Source organism: Lissotriton vulgaris, chromosome 4_1, assembly GCF_964263255.1.
Source record: "Lissotriton vulgaris chromosome 4_1, aLisVul1.2, whole genome shotgun sequence".
Lineage (NCBI taxonomy): Eukaryota > Metazoa > Chordata > Amphibia > Caudata > Salamandridae > Lissotriton > Lissotriton vulgaris.
In genome coordinates, this window is record NC_141691.1 from 2,023,395,991 (window position 1) to 2,023,413,815 (window position 17,825).

At 50.6% G+C, this 17,825-nt stretch overlaps 1 protein-coding gene across 1 annotated transcript in view; it reads left to right on the forward strand.

The window, feature by feature from the left end:
* LOC147724906 (uncharacterized) overlaps window positions 1-17,825 on the forward strand; it is a 1,184,129-nt gene that overhangs the window by 378,133 nt on the left and 788,171 nt on the right. The gene's annotated exons all lie outside the window — the stretch shown is intronic.

Consider the following 17,825-nt stretch of genomic DNA (forward strand, 5'->3'; position numbering starts at 1 on the left):
GAATGGCCGGCACCTCCGCCTCCGGTCGCACCAGCCGAAACCACCGACCGTGACGTCCCCCCAGAACCAGCTCAACCTCCAGACCTCGCTAACCTCGACCAGTGGCCTCAAGAGGGGGGGCCCACGCAAGAACAGTTTCGCCAAGAACAGAAGACCTGTCCCTCCCTCGAGGGACTCCGCCAACAAGCCCTCGCCCAAAGCGCAGGGGATACCTCCGGAAAACATTGGATCTACTGGGACAATGATCTGCTATACAGTGAACAAAGAATCGCGGAGTTGGGGGCCAGCCGAGTGCTAGTGGTGCCCCTCCGTTTTAGAGGCTTTCTGCTAAACCTGGCCCACGATGTCCCCCTGGCTGGACACCTGGGTCAAGATAAAACCTACAGCCGCCTGGTGACCCACTTCTTCTGGCCCAAAATGAGGGACGATGTACACCAGCATTGCCGATCTTGCCCCACGTGCCAAGCCAGTGGAAAGAGCGGCCGCAAACTAAAAGCCCCCCTGCAACCTTTTCCCGTGGTCACCACCCCGTTCGAGAGGGTCGGAATAGACATTGTGGGGCCCCTGGACCCGCGTACAAAACAAGGCCATCGGTTCATCCTGGTGCTAGTGGACCACGCCACCCGCTACCCCGAGGCTGTTCCCCTGCGGACTGTGACAGCCCCGGTAGTCGGCCGGGCTCTGATGGGAATCTTCTCCCGTGTGGGCTTCCCCCGAGAAGTCGTCAGCGACAGAGGCACGAACTTTATTTCCAAATATATGAAGTCCCTCTGGCAACAATGTGGGGTTACCTACCGATTCACGACCCCCTATCACCCTCAAGGAAACGGACTCGTTGAGCGGTTCAACCGCACGCTCAAAGGGATGATTGGGGGGTTGGAAGAGCCCCTCCGTCGCCAGTGGGATGTGCTGCTGCCGTGCCTCCTCTTCGCCTATCGGGAGGCCCCCCAGAAGTCCCTCGGCTTCAGCCCGTTCGAACTGCTGTATGGACATCCAGTACGGGGGCCACTCAGCCTAGTCAAGGAAGGCTGGGAGATGCCCCCTCTAAAGAACCCCCCAGATGTTTTCCGATACCTCCTAACCCTCCGCAACCAGACCCGGCGGTTCCGAGAGCTGGCAAAAGCCAACCTAGAGGCCAGTCCAGAGGACATGAAAAAGTGGTATGACCGGAATGCCTCCTCCATCGAATTTGAACCTGGGCAACAGGTATGGGTGATGTCCCCCACCGAACCCTGCGCCCTGCAAGACAAATGGATGAGGCCCTTCAAAGTAGTCGAGCGCAAGGGCCCTGCCACCTATCTCATCGACATGGAATCTGCCCGGAACCCCCTCCGGGTCCTCCACGCTAATAGACTGAAACCCCACTTTGTGCGTTCAGAACTCAGCCTCCTGATGGCCACAGACAATGGGGCCGAAGAAGACTCCGAGCCCCTCCCTGACCTCCTACGGACTCGGGAGAAAGACGGCTCCGTGGATGGGGTCCGACTCTCGGAGGCCCTCACCCGGGAGCAACGCCAGGAGTGTCGAGACCTTCTGTTGCAGTTCGCCAGCCTGTTTTCCCTCACCCCAGGTGTCACTTCCTGGTGTGTGCACGACGTGGACACGGGGGACAACCCCCCTATCCGCCACCGGGCCTACCGCGTGCCAGATCGGGTACGGGCCTGCATCCAGGAAGAAGTGACCAGAATGCTCACGCTTGGGGTCATCGAGCCCTCAGACAGCCCCTGGGCCAGCCCTGTAGTCCTGGTCCCCAAAGCAGCCGCTCCCGGCACCACACCAGAACTCCGGTTCTGCTTCGACTACCGGGGCTTGAATGCGGTCACCCGAACAGACGCACATCCCATCCCCCGGGCAGACGAACTAATCGACCGCATGGGAGCTGCCCGCTACCTCAGTATTTTCGACCTGACGGCGGGCTACTGGCAGATCGGCCTCACACCCCGGGCCCAAGAACGTTCTGCCTTTTCCACCCCTGATGGCCATTACCATTTCAAGGTCATGCCCTTTGGCATGAAGAATGCTCCAGCAACATTTCAGCGGCTCGTCAACCAGGTCCTGGCAGGGCTCGAAGGATTCAGCGCCGCCTACCTAGACGACATCGCTGTATACAGCCACCATTGGCCCGAGCACCTCCACCACCTCCAAGCGGTGCTACAGGCCCTCCAGCGGGCTGGCCTCACGATTAAGGCCAGTAAATGCCAAATTGGTCAGGGGTCCGTAACCTACCTCGGACACCAGGTGGGAAGCGGTCTGGTGGCCCCTCTGCAGCTCAAGATTGCCGCCATCCAGTCCTGGCAGCCCCCCATCACCCAGACCGAGGTACGCGCCTTCCTGGGCCTCACGGGCTATTACCGAAGGTTCGTGAAAGACTATGGTACCATAGTGGGGCCCCTCACAGAACTCACGTCCAAAAATCAACCCAAGAAAGTCAACTGGACCCCGGATTGTCAAACAGCCTTCGAACAATTGAAGGCCGCCATGTGCTCCGCCCCTGTGCTCCAGGCCCCCGACTACAGCCGGGAGTTCGTCGTCCAGACGGATGCCTCCGACCATGGCATTGGGGCAGTCCTGTCTCAAGTGAACACCGAAGGCCTTGATCAGCCAGTGGCCTTCATCAGCAGGCGACTCCTACCCCGAGAACAACGCTGGAGCACCATAGAGAGGGAGGCCTTCGCTGTGGTATGGGCCCTCAAAAAGCTCCGGCCCTACCTCTTTGGCACGCACTTTCGGGTGCAGACCGACCATCGACCCCTGCAGTGGCTGATGCAGATGCGGGGGGAAAACCCGAAACTACTACGTTGGTCCATCTCCCTACAAGGGATGGACTTCACTGTGGAGCACCGGCCTGGGCCAGATCACGCCAACGCGGATGGCCTGTCCCGGTTTTTCCGCCTCGACGAGGAGAGTCCCCAAGAGGATGGGTGACTCTCCCCGCCTTCAGCTGGGGGGGACGCATGTTGGACAGGCCACATGAAGGGCCGCTCCCCCCTCGGCCCGACCAGGCCCGAGCCCGGTCACACAAGTGCCACACACCACCACTGCTCGTCTTCCGTCCCCTCCGGGACCCCGGCCCCTGAACATATCGACCTCGTGGGCCCGACCCACTACTGGCCCGCGCGCCCAGCCTGGGCGCCATCTTGGACACTCCACCACGAGGCCGCCTGGCCCCCGATCGACCTCAACCCTGGGCCTAGCCAGGCCTCAGACATCCCGGCACCACCATCCACCCAGGAGGTGAGCGGGCTACTTGGCAAGTCAATGGGAGAAAGAGGCGTCGATGGCTCTCCCCCGCCAGGTGCCGCTCGCCCATCGCCTCCCCGGGCGCTGGCTCCACCCCCCTGCTGGGTGTCTGGACTCCCTCATCCCGGACCTCCCGACCTCCAAGTGCGAGGGTCCGGACATCAAAGGGCACCAGCCCTATAACTGGGGCAGCTCCAGAGCAGGAAGGCAGTTGTATCCTGGAGTCGAGAGACGCAGAGAAGAACTCATCCTTGACGGACTACTGGCGCTGCCGTAGCTCTGCCTTGCGCATCATCGTCCTGCCTGCTGGCGCTGCCGCAACCTTCGTAACCTTCGTAAACCTTCATCGTCGTCGGGACCTGCTGGCGTGGCCGCGGACCGTTCGTAACTACCATCTTCATCGGGACCTGCTGGCTCCGCCGCGGACCGTCGCTTCCTTCGTCCCTCTCGGGACCTGCCTGGCTCCGCCGCGGCCCGATCATCTAGAACGCCGAGCTCGAGGATTGAGAGCTATTCCCATCTTTTGGTAACAAGACTGTCCCGCTACCCTTTTCCCAAATCAGAGACCAGAACCGAGGGGACCCCTGAGTCCAGACCTCCTTGTACCATTCATCGTACTTAAAGAATTGCCTATAAAGTATCGTTGAACTTTACCCTTGTGTGGTGTCCGTCTGTGGGGGGGAAGTTACTTGTCTGTACGATCGTCGGAGACGGCTCTCCCCGGAGACCTCTCCCCTTATCCTCGGCCGACCCTCCCGGTCCGTCTAACATTTGGTATTCACAGAAGGCACTTACTCATTTTGCTATTTACAGAAGGCACTTACTTACTCGTTTTATGTAACTTACTCATTTTGGTATTCACTCATTGATGAGTAAGTGCCTTCTGTGAATACCAAAATGAGTAAGTTACTCAAAATGAGTGAGTTACTCAAAATGAGAAAGTTACACAAAGTAAGTAATTTACACAAAACGAGTAAGTAAGTGCCTTCTGTGAATTTCCAAGTCGGCACTCGCTCGGCGGCGCTTTTCGTCGTGAGTGCAATTGCTGTGTTTTCTACGCCTTTCCGCCTATTCCACTTCTTCCCAGAGTGCTGATAAAGATTAAGCACAACCGGGCCCAAGTCATTCTTGTGGCTCTGGACTGGGCACAAAGAGTCTGGTACCCAGAACTCTTAACATGGCAATCGATTCTCCGATCAGACTTCCTTTTCGGGAGGATCTTCTGTCGCAGCAGCAGGGGACTCCTTAGCGAAAAAGGAGCCTCTGGTAGGACTGCGCAACCAAACTTGAAGTCTCCCTCTGCGACATCTGCCAAGCAGCCAAATGGGCATCACTGCACACATTCCCTAAGCATTACTGTCCCTATAGTCAAGTCTGGAGAGACTGCTTCTTTGGCTTTTCAGTTCTTCAGGACTTTCTAGTGAGAACTTAGTTCGCAGACACACCTCCTGATGGGTATTGCTGGGGTATGTATTCTAAGGTAAGGAATCTATAACTAATAGTCTGTTTCAGATGATCAAGTTACTTACCTTCGGTAACAATATATTTGTAAGAGACAAGTAATAGTTATAGATCACAGAGACGCAGCCCCTGCACGCTGCCATCAGATCTTTCTTTTTCCGAGCCAGCCTAGAGCAGATCCGGAGAGACCTACCTCTTAGATACTTTGTGACTAATCTTTCTATCAACTTTTGTTGACTTCTTTTGAGTCTATCAATTCCTGGTGTCCAAGGGATGTCCCATCATCGCACTGAGTTTAAACTGTGCGAGGCCTGTCACCGCCTGATGTCGGATATGGACCCCCACCTCATGTGCCTTTGGTGCCTGGAGTGCGACTACAACCTAAAGTCGGCTCTGTGCTCCCTCGATGACCCGGTGAAGATGAAGGTCTCTGGACCGATCGCGGAACCCACACCATTCGTCGTCCAAGTCTTCAAGATCTTTGGGTAAGTTAGAGCACAAGAAGAAGGCGAAGAAGGAGCATAGCTCTTCGCCTTATACCCGTCAGTCGGTTGACACAACGTGGGACCCAGTGCGTCGTCGCTCTCCTGTTCTGTTTTTGGAACCTACTCCAAGGACGACTTTAATTTTCCTTACCTTTCCCTGTGCCAGTGTCCCCTGCCCAGCTTTGAGATTTCTACGAAGCACTCCACAGCATCCTTGGGCAGCTGACTCCACTGGTGCGCCTTCAGGCTCTGCAGACTTGGCTGAGGGCCCTGGGTCTTTGATGCCGGCGATTTCAGCCTCAATGTCAGCGGCCCCCAAAGGATGTAGGCCTGATCCAGATCAACGTCAGTTGACCTCACGGTACCTTCCCCAGCGCCGATCCAAGCGATGACTTCCCCAGTGCTGGTCTTGCCTCCACTTTTCCCCTTCCAACACACAACCCCATAGAGCTAGGTGGTCCTGCCAGCCCACAGGCATTACCTACAGTTCACTGTAGGCCACAAACATTTTCAGTTGACCATGCTCCTCTTTGGCCTTACCATCACCTCTCAAGTGTTCACAAAAGTGATGGCGGTGGTCGCAGCTCCTCAGTGCTGATCAGGGGATACAGTCTTCCTCTATCTCGATGACTTGCTGTTGGAGGTGTTCGCGCCCCAGGCTGTCGTTGCCTATCTCCAGACTACGGTGGTCCTCCTGCACTCGCTGGGGTTCACCATCAACGTGCCGAAGTCACACCTGAATCCCTCTCAGAAGCTCCTTTTCATCAGAGCAGTTCTGGATATAGCTCAGCTTCAGGCTTATTCTCTCAAGCTTTGTGTCTGGGATATTCGCATTATGATACTGATGTTTCAGCCTCTATCCTGGATTCCAGTGAAATTGACTCTGAGGCTGCTGGAACTCATGGTCACTTGCATCCTGCTGGTATGTCATGCCTGGTGGCATATGCGGGCACTGTAGTGGGACCTGAAGTTTCAGTGGACGCAGCATCAGGGGAATCTTTCTAACGTTGTCCAGATCTTGGAGGGGACTGCACGTCAATTGCAGTGGTGGCTCAAGAACCACGATTGGGTCAGCCGCAGATCCCTCTCCCTTCCCAAACCAGAGTTGACAGTCATAACTGATGCATCACTCCTGAGAATGGGTAGTCTCCTGGGAGAGGTGGAGATCAGAGGTCTCTGGTCTCCGGCGGAGTCCGGTCTCAACCTATTGGAGCTCCGGGCGATCCGTCTTACACCGAAGGCATTTCTTCGTTCTGTCAAAGAAAGAGTAGTGCAGGTGTTCACAGACAACACCACTGCTATGTGGTACTACAACAAACAGGGCAGGGTGGGGTCGTGGACCCTATGTCAAGACTCTCTTCACCTTTGAATTTGGCTGGAACATCAGGGCTTTTCCCTGATTGTTCAACACCTGGCAGGATCTCTGAACGCCAGGATGGACGAACTCAGCTGTCGGTGCACGGCTGATCACGAATGGCATCTTCACTCGGAGGTGGTGCAAGGTCTCATTCAGCAGTGTGGAGAGCCTAAGTCAGATCTGTTCACCACCAAGGAGCATGCTCAGTGTCAGCAGTTCTGCGCGTTGTAATTTCCAAGGCAGCACTCGCTCAGCTATGCTTTTCAACGCATGTGGAATTGTGGCCTCCTGTATGCCTTTTCGCCTGTACCTCTTCTACCCAGATTGCTGAAGAAGATCAGGTGCGACCGGGCCCAAGTCATTCCTGTGGCTCCGGACTGGGCACAAAGAGTCTGGTACCCCGAGCTCTTTAGCATGGCATTCGATCCTCCGATCAGAGCTCCTCTTCGGGAGGAACTTCAGTCGCAGCAGCTCGGGACTGTCCTCCACGCGAACCTGTCCAATCTCCACCTCCTAGTGTGAAGATTGAGCGGCAACAGTTGACATCTTTCGACCTTCCTCCCGAAGTCTGTAATGTCAGCCATGTATTCCTTCACTAAAACAGTATACATCTGTAGATGGAACAATTTGAGGCCTGGTGCACAGCAAAGGCTGTGGATCCCCATCTTTGCCCCCCTTTCTGTGGTCCTCTTGTTCATCCTTTCTTTAGCCCAGAATGGATCTGACTTGAGCACTCTTCAAGTCAAGACTACCACTCCGCCACATCTGTCTTTCTTCGTCTCTGTGATCAGACTTCTCTTTTCAAGTCCCTGTTGGAACCTGGCCCTGAATATACCATACCAAAGGGAGATATAATGTGCACAGAGTCCATTGGAACCCCAATGGTAGGCAGAGGTAAAGTTAGATAGCACCTCACTCTCTATTTGTGGTAGTGTGGTCGAGCAGTACGGCAGTATCAGAGGACAGTGTTAAGCATTTGTTGTACACAGTCAGTCAGCGAATAAATTCACACACCCAAAGACTAAACTTAAGACCACTTGTTTTTGTATGAAAATATTCTTTTATTTATTTTATTTCCCAGAACTAAGCAAGCCTGGCACAGGTAAGCAATAAATAGTTTACAGTGGTAATGCAGTTTGTAAACAGTTTGAATTGTAATTGTATATGCACTTTGTTTTGGCTTACAGTATGGTTGCAGAGAAATGCAATACTTTGTAAATACAGTACATAGACTTGAATGGGCTTTTCAGTAAAATACCAGGTAAGTTACTTTTTAGATTACATTTCTTACTCAGATTAGTATACCTGGATACTACTCTGGGACATTTCCTGTAAACAGGTAATTAAAATCGTTTAGGTAAAATAGTACAATTTTAAAGAATTTCTTTAGGTTTTCAAACTTCACACTTAGGGCCAGGTGTAGGTAGCCAACAGTAGTTCACTGTAGGCCACAAACATTTTCAGTTGACCATGCTCCTCTTTGGCCTTACCATCACCTCTCAGGTGTTCACAAAAGTGATTGCGGTGGTCGCAGCTCCTCTGTGCTGATCAGGGGATACAGTCTTCCTCTATCTCGATGACTTGCTGTTGGAGGTGTTCGCGCCCCAGGCTGTTGTTGCGTATCTCCAGACTACGGTGGTCCAACTGCACTCGCTGGGGTTCACCATCAATGTGCCGAAGTCACACCTGACTCCCTCTCAGAAGCTCCTTTTCATCAGAGCAGTTCTGGATATAGCTCAGCTTCAGGCTTATCCTCTCAAGCTTTGTGTCTGGGATATTCGGGTTATGATACGGATGTTTCAGCCTCTATCCCGGATTCCAGTGAGATTGACTCTGAGGCTGCTGGAACTCATGGTCACTTGCATCCTGCTGGTATGTCATGCCTGGTGGCATATGCGGGCACTGTAGTGGGACCTGAAGTTTTAGTGGACACAGCATCTGGGAAATCTTTCTAACGTTGTCCAGATCTTGGAGGGAACTGCACGTCAATTGCAGTGGTGGCTCAAGAACCACAATTGGGTCAGCCGCAAATCCCTCTCCCTTCCCAAACCAGAGTTGACAGTCATAACTGATGCATCACTCCTGAGATGGGGTAGTCTCCTGGGAGAGGCAGAGATCAGAGGTCTCTGGTCTCCGGCGGAGTCCGGTCTCAACCTATTGGAGCTCTGGGCGATCCGTCTTACACCGAAGGCATTTCTTCCTTCTGTCAAAGAAAGAGTAGTGCAGGTGTTCACAGACAACACCACTGCTATGTGGTACTAAAACAAACAGGGCAGGGTGGGGTCGTGGACCCTATGTCAAGACTCTCTTCGCCTTTGAATATGGCTGGAACATCAGGGCTTTTCCCTGATTGTTCAACACCTGGCAGGTTCTCTGAACGCCAGGATGGACGAACTCAGCTGTTGGTGCACGGCTGATCACGAATGGCATCTTCACTCGGAGGTGGTGCAAGGTCTCATTCAGCAGTGTGGAGAGCCTACGTCAGATCTGTTCACCACCAAGGAGAATGCTCAGTGTCAGCAGTTCAGCGCAATGTAATTTCCAAGGCAGCACTCGCTCAGCTATGCTTTTCAACGCATGTGGAATTGTGGCCTCCTGTATGCCTTTCCGCCTGTACCTCTTCTACCCAGATTGCTGAAGAAGATCAGGCGCGACCGGGCCCAAGTCATTCTTGTGGCTCCGGACTGGGCACAAAGAGTCTGGTACCCCGAGCTCTTTAGCATGGCATTCGATCCTCCGATCAGAGCTCCTCTTCGGGAGGAACTTCTGTCACAGCAGCTCAGGACTGTCCTCCACGCGAACCTGTCCAATCTCCACCTCCTTGTGTGCAGATTGAGCGGCAACAGTTGACATCTTTCGACCTTCCTCCCGAAGTCTGTAATGTCAGCCATGTATTCCTTCACTAAAACGGTATACATCTGTAGATGGAACAATTTGAGGCCTGGTGCACAGCAAAGGCTGTGGATCCCCTCTTTGCCCCCCTTTCTGTGGTCCTCTTGTTCATCCTTTCTTTAGCCCAGAATGGATCTGACTTGAGCACTCTTCAAGTCAAGACTACCACTCAGCCACATCTGTCTTTCTTCGTCTCCGTGATCAGACTTCTCTTTTCAAGTCCCTGTTGGAACCTGGCCCTGTATATACCATGCCAAAGGGAGATATAATGTGCACAGAGTCCATTGGAACCCCAATGGTAGGCAGAGGTAAAGTTAGATAGCACCTCACTCTCTATTTGTGGTAGTGTGGTCGAGCAGTACGGCAGTATCAGAGGACAGTGTTAAGCATTTGTTGTACACAGTCAGTCAGCGAACAAATTCACACACCTAAAGGCTAAACTTAAGACCACTTGTTTTTGTATGAAAATATTCTTTTAGTTATTTTATTTCCCATAACTAAGCAAGCCTGGCACAGGTAAGCAATAAATAGTTTATAGTAGTAATGCAGTTTGTAAAGAGTTTGAATTGTAATTGCATATGCACTTTGTTTTGATTTACAGTATGGTTGCAGAGAAATGCAATACTTTGTAAATACAGTACATAGACTTGAATGGGCTTTTCAGTAAAATACCAGGTAAGTTACTTTTTAGATTACATTTCTTACTCAGATTAGTATACCTGAATACTACTCTGCGACATTTCCCTGTAAACAGGTAATTAAAATCGTTTAGGTAAAATAGTTCAATTTTAAAGAATTTCTTTAGGTTTTCAAACTCCACACTTAGGGCCAGGTGTAGGTAGCCAAATACCGGTCGGAAACGGCAGAAAATACAGAATTTCGTCCGTTACCGACCGGTATTTGGATATTAAGATGTAGGGGCCCAAAAAAGACCGATTCTGTAAATACGAGTCGGTAATTTACCGAATCGGAAATTACCGAATCGGAATTTACCGATTCAGTATTTACCTAATCGGAATTTGCCGAATCGGTAAATAATAAATGAAAAAAATGAGTTTGAGATGTAGCAAACTTCTAAAATACCGAATTTCATGAAATTCGGTATTTAAGAGTCGGTATTTACCATGGATTGAAAGCAGGTGGTAACCAGGTGCAGGCTATAAAAAGGGACCCAAAATGCAACATTGTGACCAGAATGGCGGCAATCTACGTGATAGCAAAGCGACTAAGGCTACAGGCAGCAGGAGAGAGGGTCTGGATGAGGGAGGAGCAAGACTACAGGCAGAGGATTACGCTGTTCCAACTAACTGAGCCAGAGATATTACAAAGGTACAGATTACACCCCCAAACCATCCTGGACTTGGTCAGGGACCTGCACTCACTATTGGAGCACCCAACCCCAAGGGTGCATGCCATCCCACCCCATGTGCAGGTGCTCTGTAGCCTACACCTGCTTGCATCTGGGAGTTACCAGGGGGTCATTGCTGTGGCAGGTGGGGTGTCCCAGATCTGCCTGTCCCGTTTCTTCAGGAAGTTCCTAGAGGCCATGATGCAGAGGATGCATCATTACATCTGCTTCCCTGACACACATGCGGAACTGCTGCAGACCAAGACTGATTTTTATCAAATTGCACATTTCGCACATGTGATCCGCTGTATTGATGGCACCCACATCCCTATATGCCCACCTGCAGCCACAGAGTACATATAGAGAAACAGGAAGTCAACCCACTCCATCAATGTACAAGTAATCTGTGATGTCTGTAGGAGAGTAGGGTCTGCAATCCTATGATCACCCAGATTTTTTGCTTTTGTTTCACTGGTTTCCGACTTTCTCTGGCTGTGGGCATGATAATCAGACCCACAGCCTAGCTGTTCTCTCACTAAATTACAACGTGTACCTTAGGTGCATTTACCAATTGGTACTGGGCCACCTTATCAGACCCTGTAACTCAGGCCATAGGTGTACCCAGGGCCTACCAGGGGCTGAAGCATGTATTATGCCACCCCTGGATGGCCATCTAAATCTGACACAACTGGCTGCACGAAAGCTGGGGCAAGGTGTTGTAATCACCCTTTGCTTTAGATATAGTATACCTATATCTAACCCTAAAAATGGACACACAGATTCCTATCAGTCACTCCTATGGCAGGCCTTGACAATCCTGAAGGCAGAGTGCTTGGAATCGTGTGAGATGGTGCTCTGGCATGAGCTGAGCCTGTTTGCAGCTTGCGGAACCAAGTCCGAATAGCTGTTCCATGATAACGCATACCATATACTCTTAAGTGCATTATAATCCTCGCGGTTAAATGCTATCTTTGGTATCGCTTTATCAAAACATGTCGAGTAAGGTGTCATACGAATTGGAATACTAACCCCTCGCCAATTCTGGCGACGGGGTTAGCATTCCACCCTTCTAGAGGGATACGACATGTATGTAACTATGAACCCCGGTTAAAGTTAACTCAAGCCTCAGCTCCACAAAATGGATGCTGCCACCACAGACACGAGTCTGACCTCCTGCTGCTGGGAGTCCTTCCAGCGAGGAGAGCTTGGACAAAGGGTTTCCTGTCAGGGGGGGTGCTAGCACCATCCCAGACAGGGTTTTGTGTATCCTGGGTAGGCAGGGCTTTACAGGAAGGTGACTGCAAGTGGCACCCCGGTGCTCACTACGCATCTGCCAGCTAGAACCAGTTCCAGGGGCACACCAGCCCAGGCCTGGGGAAAGTCCGGCATGGGAGAGGGGTGTAACAACCCCCCTTCCTGGTCCCACCCCTAGGGCAGGACCTAGTCGCGTACCCACCCCTTTCTTTAGGATAAAGGCAGGAGCGGGGACCCTTCCAAATTAGATCATCTTTGAATAAAGAAACTACTTTCTACGAAAGGAACTCTCGACTTCTTCTCAAGATTTCTCCCTTGTGGCTAAGGAGTAGTCACCCTGCATCCGCAGGCACCATGTAAGAACTCTGCGGTTTGCTGCACGTCCTTCCTCAGGAATCTGACCGACCAGCACGACGAGACCCGGCTTCCCTGGCACCTCTGACCTCTACCTACCTCTACAGCTAAGCTGAGAACCGTAGGTGCGACGAGACCTCGAGGGACCGGCCATCATCAGAACTGCACGACTTCTATCCAGCACGACCGCCGAGGGATCCTCTGGTGAGTGCTTTGGGGTCCGAGAAGCCCCGACCCTGAGCAGCTCCAGCACCAAAGTCCAGCCCCCCAGCATCTCCACGATCTGTGTGGGGCCCTTCTGCTTTTTGGCTGCTCACCGCGTTGTCTGGCTACTAGCCCGCTGGCTTGTGGCATTCTCGACGACGATCAACGACGACAACTCTGCTGGTCTGGTTGCTCCAGACTGGCCCTTGCTCCCTTCCAAAAGAGGAGCACCCCGGACCCTCCTGGTCCACTCCAGACGCCATTTTAGGTCCACCGCGTGGGCTTGAATTTGCCATGACTTGTTGCCCCAATCCTGGGTCCAGCGATGTCGACAGCATCAACCATTGTGGGACAGCTCGCACCTCCATCCTGGTCGCCGACAACGCCTCCTGGTCCATGAGACTGCAGAGCCCAGCGTCGCCCACTCACCTGGTCGAGGTGACTTCGCCCGGTGCCATCCTGGTGCCCACACAATCACTGGCTAGTGATTAAGAACTTGGTCCCCTCTGCTTTCAGGTGTCATCCATCTTCGATCCAGGCTTGGATCACTTCGAACAATCTTCACTGGTTGCCTGCCAGCAACTTCTTTCTTCAGGCTCCTGGTTCGTCAACGAGGATTCCCGACGTCTTTTCAGACCTATGCAGCTGCAGACCCTGGGCTAGGTAACTTCGGCATTTCGGTGCCCCAGCATAGCCTCACTATCCAAGGGTCCAGATCCACTTTCGTTTTCAGCCTACCTAGTCGGGTTCGCCCGAGAACACTAACTTTGCTTTTACTAGCCTCCATAAACTTTGTCCCGCATCCCGCGTGAGAGTGCACACTCTGCACCCGAGTCCCCTGGGCCTCCTACTAGTAATCTGAAGGTTCAGTAACGTAGTCCTAGCGATTCCAAAGCCTATTAGTACAGTACTTACCTGCTAGTAATTTCGCATTCCACTTTCATCGTATATGGTTTTTCGTGCCCCTCGGGCATTTGTGTAAATTGTGCAACTTAAAGTATTTTCGTAAGAGTTTTGTTGTGTGCTTAGTACCCTGTCCTCATAAAGAGTACAGGACTGTTGTGATCTAAATAAATACACTGTTTATTTTCATAACACTTGTGTGGTGTCCTTTCACTTGGTGTTCAAGGGGTATATGTGATGGTATAACAACTGGCTTAACACGCCCTCTAGAGTTTAGCCCGAAGACTGCTCGTATCCATGCTACTAGGATAGCTGGTCTATAAGGTTGACTTACAACCAATCACCATAAGGGTCGTTTGGACTGATACAAAGTGTTCACTAGAATAGTGAACATTATATATCAGGCCAACTTCTCACAATGTCAACAACATAATCACAGACATTGTGGCCAAGTTCCCAGGAAGTACCCACGACTCCTGCATTTTTCAGAACAGTGGGATCTACACACGCCTGACAGCAGGGGAATTTGGCAAAGGATACTTGCTAGGTAAAACACTGTAACACACCCTGATAGGTATAGCAGATGTATGTGTATGTGTGCATGTGAGTAATGGTTTTCTTATTTACACATAGGGGACAGTGCATATGTCGTCCGCTCATTCATCCTGACACCCTACCTCAACCCTTCAACCCGCAGCCAGAGACGATACAATGTGGCACACAAATCCACCAGGAACGTTGTGGAGCGCACCTTTGGCCTGTTAAAAAGCAGGTTCTGCTGCCTGCACAAAAGTGGAGGAGCACGGCAGTACTCACCAATAATATGCTGTAAGATGATTGCAACTTGCGCAATGTTACACAACCTTGCTACAAAGAGGGGCACATAGGTGGATTTGAGCGATTTTGAGGACCACAATGATGACCATGCACTGCCTGAACCAAACACAGCAGGAGTTGCGCTACCAACCGATGGCAGACAGAGACGGGCAGAGATCACACTGAACTTTTTTTGAGTAAGTAAAGACACACAGACAGGTGGAATATGCACCCAACGTAGTTTAATATTTGGCACTACGCAGGTACTCAAAAGCACAAATGTGCAACACAAATGTCATCCATGCAATAATGGTAGTCCTGTCTCATTTCCCCATTTAAGTTCATGGAGAGTGGGCTCTATGAGTCATTTCCGGGCATGCCTACCAGTGCCAGATGAAAGTGGCTGGCTGTCCTCACTGGGTGTTTGGGGTGTTGGCTCACCATGGCACCTGCTGCTCCTTCGTGTCTCAACTACAAGGGGGCTTGTCATGCTGCTCCAACTGGTGCTTTCCTCACTTTCTGGTACATACAGAGCAGCAGTTTGTGCTGTCTGTGTATTAAGCACACCTCTACAGCACTGGTCACCCTTGCTAGGCCCCTAGACACCTCATTGCTGCTGTGTGTTAGTCCCTCTTGCATGTTGATGTATCGTCTGCATAGAAGGGAAGTGGCTGTGGCCAGGCGGTTCATTGCCTTAGTTTGTTGCTGTGCATGTTGTCTGTCCTTGCGCCTTGCTAACCTGTCCTGGTCCAGTTTACTGCACAGGAGCTACACTGATTGTGTCATGTCCCGCACACCTGTGGCCATCTCCGGCATCCCTGCAGCCATCTCCCTCATACCTGATGCCATGTCTTTATTCTCCTCCACCAGTGCACTGATGCCCTTCCCTATGTTTTCCATTTTTGTATTCAGGGTCCTCACCTGACTAGATGGCCTTCCCCTGCATTCTTTGGATCTTAACCATGCTACCCTCCAGCCCACGGAAGACATTGGGACCCTCCACATGTTGTGCAGCTCTGATATCTCTGGGCCTGCGGCGTCTGATACCTATACGGCCAACCTCTGCACTGGACTGCTGTGTGGCAGTGCTTCCTTCCCCAGCCAAGGTTTGAGTGTCTTCACCCTCCATTACACCTGCTGAAGTCTCCATTTCTACCAGTGGAGCTACTGCATGCCTCCTGCTCTTTTAAGGTGCAGGTGTTGTTTACGGCAGTGATGCAGGCAGTTCAGGTGAGGACAGTAGCAGAGGGGATCCTGAACGTTCTGGGGACGTCTGCGGATTTGGAGACATTTCAAGGTCTTGGGATGGTGGCAGTGGTTTTCGTGCACCAGTCTCCTCTGTGACATTCTCTGCACTTGAGCCTGCCTCCAGGCTGTCATCCCTGTGTGGTGCTGTGCCTTCCTTCTCCCTGGTACGCCTGCGAGATGTATCGCCTGTGGACATAAAAGCGTACATTAGCTCTGTGCTGCTGTCTCACTGCTTATACAATTTTTTTTTTAATCAAACACTGTGCATATTGCCTTAGCCTCATTATGACTGATATGTTTAGCCTAACTTCAACATTGCTGTGCAGTATGACATGGTAGGTCTTTCAAATACTACATGTCCCATGATGCATTGCTCCTGTCTAATACTACCTCTACTACAGTGGGGTAAACTTTGCCACATAGTTAAAAGGGAAGGTGATGGGGTGGGGGTGATTGTTGTGCATGCGTCTTACCTTTTCTGGCGGCAGCTCTGGCTGAGCTGTCTGCATCTCCCAGTCCACAGACGCTCTCTGGTTCAATGGTGGACCCCACCAACTCCTCCAGCTCAGTCAGGGGAGGTGCATGGTTTCGCCCTCCTCCAGTTTTGTTTGCCTCTTTGTGGAGCTCTGCTATTTTCTTCTTGGTTATGCTCCTGAGGTCATACCACCTCTTTTTCAGGTCGTCTATGTCCCTTGGAGTCACTCCAACAGCATTCACCATTGTTTGTATTTCCAGCCAAATCTTTCTTTTTGAAGATTCAGCCACACTCAGGGACTGCTTTCCAAACAATTTCTGGTGTTCTTTCACCACCTCCTCCACAAGGACCTTCAGCTCCATGGTGCTAAATTAGATTTTTCTCTTTCTCTCTGGTTGTTCTTTTTCACTGCTGCTTGCCATTTTCAAAGTTTAAAAGAACAAACAAAATTTTCCTGTGACTCAGTGACTTTGCTCTGCTTGCTCTCCCTCTCCAGAAGCTTCTAATTACTTCCAGCTGCCTGGATTTGGCAACTTCCTGGTTGGGAGGGGGTGGGTGGTAGCACCTGATTAGCTGGCTCATAGGTTTCACTTTCTTCCCTTTCCGATTCAGAATTTACCAAAAGGCCCATAGGAATGAATGGGAAATACCGAATTGGTAAATACCGAATCAGTAAATACTGATTCGGTAAATTCCGAATGACAGATACCGAATTTTACAGAATCTGTAAAAATTACCGTATTTTTACCTACATCCGAAATACCGATTCTAAAATACCGAAACAGTAAAATTCGGTACTTTAGAATCAGTAATTTTGGATTGCCTACATCTAGCCCTTAGAAACTTATCCAAGAAATACAGTCAATGTTATCCTATGGAGGAAAATAGTGTTATCTGGACTCTCTATTCACTCTTCAAGTTTAGCTGCACCTAAACACACAAGGCCTGATTCACAAAGATAAACTTACACTTTTGTGGAAGTTTACTGCTTTCCAGTATTCACAAAGGTAAAAATAGAAGAAAAGTCTAACTATACTGCTTATTGATCTTCACAAAGGTAAACGTAGACCAAAAGTCTAACTTTACTAGTAGTAACTTACATTTGTGAGTACCGAAAAGTAGTAAACGTCTAACTTGACTAGTGACAACTTACCTGTCTGAGTTCCAAAAAGTAGTAAAGTTAGACTTTTGGTCTAAGTTTACCTTTGTGAATAACGAGAAGTAGTAAACTTACTGTAGGAAAGTCTCCCTTTTTGCATGGTTACCCCCACGTTTTTCCTGACATCTGATGCAACCTTACTTGATGTGCCCTGGGTCCTTGCCAATCAGGTTCCCAGGGCCTGTGACATAGAATCATTGTATAGCAATATTCCGCAAAGAGAAGCTTTGGAAGCAGTAAAATGGTTCTTGCAAGAATTTGAGGTTCCAGGTCCCCCTGTATTTATTTTAGAAAGCTTAGGCATAGTGCTGAATGAAAATATATCCGAATTTGGACATAGCCTTTTTAAACAAATTAAGGGCGTGAGTATGGGGGCATCTGTGGCACCCTCAATAGCGTACATATATATGGCCCTTTTTGAGACTACGTTTATTTTTAATAAGATCGCCCTATTCTTGGAGTCCATTTTCCATTAGTCCAGATATATTGATGATATCTTCTTTATCTGGACCAATGAGGAACATGAGCGCGGAGAAATGTTATCTTGGTTAACCCTAGCAGATCCAAACCTTAAATTTACAGCTCATTCAAGTACAGAGAAAGTTAAATTTCAGGACATTCTGATTAGA